The sequence below is a fragment of the Dipteris shenzhenensis genome, chromosome 6 (genome assembly GCF_047967505.1).
Source record: "Dipteris shenzhenensis isolate YYH24624 ecotype China chromosome 6, Dip_SZ_1.0, whole genome shotgun sequence".
NCBI lineage: Eukaryota > Viridiplantae > Streptophyta > Polypodiopsida > Gleicheniales > Dipteridaceae > Dipteris > Dipteris shenzhenensis.
Genome location: NC_141601.1, coordinates 11,266,589 through 11,268,571, shown reverse-complemented (window position 1 = coordinate 11,268,571; position 1,983 = coordinate 11,266,589).

Genomic DNA, 1,983 nt, shown 5'->3' with positions numbered 1-1,983 from the left:
TGTCTAGTTGGCTGCGTGTAGTGTGGGCCAAGGGTCCTCCCTCTTCAAAGGCCAAAATTTGTAAATGGCCTTTTTTTGCTTGCAAGGGCTGACCACCCTAGAAAAATTTAGGCTCTTGTCGCAAGTGTTTGAAGAGCTAGCTGCTATATTAGTGGCATTGCTATCGTGGGTGCTTCTCTTCAAGGAGTTTCATGTTTCGATGAGGCCAAATTTATTTCATGCAAGACCAAGAACATTTACCAATCCTTCCCCCCTCCGGGCCCCCTCCCTCCCTCCTCCCTCCTCCTACCGCAATACTCATCACTCACTTGCCAAGACGGTCCATTTTATGGGCAAACCACCTTGGACTTGGGGCATTAGGCTAGGGTCCAAGGTAGTGGTCAAACCTGCACACACCACCCACACACATACACACACACACACACACACACACACACACACACACACATTTTGACCACCATGCTAGGACTTAAGCCCTCATGTATGCTATCCCGTCGGTGGCTTGCCTTTTCGATTCCCCCTATCGGCTATTGCCTTTTTGCTACCCTGCTGGCCATTTCCTTTCTGCTATCCCACAAACCATTGCCTTCCTGCTATCCTGCCAGCCATTTCCTTTTTGATATCCCACTAGCCGTTGCCTTTCTGCTAACCCACCGGTCTTCGCCTTTCTCCCACCCCCACGGCTCGTCGCCCTAGCTTCTATCCCGTCGACAGTCGCCTTTGTGTTAATCCACCGATCACTACTATAGTTCCCATCCCGCCACCTATTGCCATAACTCCTATCCCCATGCCCCGTCATCTTATGCCATCCCCCTGGCCGTAGGGATACTAAAAACTATATAAGGACCCCCTATCTCCCTGGGTCGTCACCATAACAAAAACAATGAAACTTTGCCAAAATTTTGCCAGACTTTCCCCCAGCTCCCTGCCCTCTTCTAGCGCATTTTAGCCCTCAGTTAATGTCCTCATCCTCCTCCTCTTCCATCGATTTGCTTATCATTCAATTTCCCTCCTTCTCCATCAATCTAGAAAATGAATTCTTTGAGTTCGAAATGGAGCTCGGTCTCCACCCCCCAATCCTGCAAGCCACCGGCCCCTCCGAATTGTAGAGTATGCCTTCAGGGACCATTTGCATGCCCTCCGACATCCCAACTGAGGACCTATAGGTGGAGGAAGAGATCTTGACATAGTAGGCCACTCAAGATGTGCCTACAGCAAAAACTAGCACTATTCCCTCCAGGTCATCAAGGAAGCGCACCCCCACCCCCACACAAGGGGAATACAAAATTGTGCAGTCTTAGATGCACTCACTGCTTGGAGAGGCTTGGCTCTAGCATCTCAACGGATGTGCCATCCACTCTGGCTATGCATACGAGGGACACGACTACGCCCTCCACTACCACAATGCAGTGGCGTATCAAGCACTTAAAGAGCCAGAGGTTCAGGCATCTCTCACATTGACAGATCTTGGATCCATGGGGTAGACTACCTCCCTTGTCACCTAGACATGAGGCTACTAGGAGAATTCCTCCAAGCCTACAACTCCAACACTAATGTCGGTGTCTTGTGCGATGTGACAGGCACTCCCCACTTCTACCACCTCAACGTGGATGTGGTGCGAGCCGCCTTCGACCTCCCAGTCATCGTCGCCGACAAATACGCTCAAAAGAAAAAGATGCCTGAGGCCCTCAACGAAACCTACAGATATGATCATAAAATGAGCAAGGGGCGCATCCATTTTTTGGAGATCATCAGGCGAGAGTTGGAGAAGTCAGCACACTCTCTCCAGTGGTTGACCCAAGTCAAGCATACGGATCCCCACCAATCTATCGTGCCCAACATCTTGGCAAGACTGGCAGCCCCCCAAAGTCACCAACTGGGTGGACTATTTTTGCAACTAGATGCGGGAGGACCTCAAAACACACGATAAAGTCCTCGGCAACCCTATGTTGTACATGCCAGTCCTCTATCATATGCTACAGT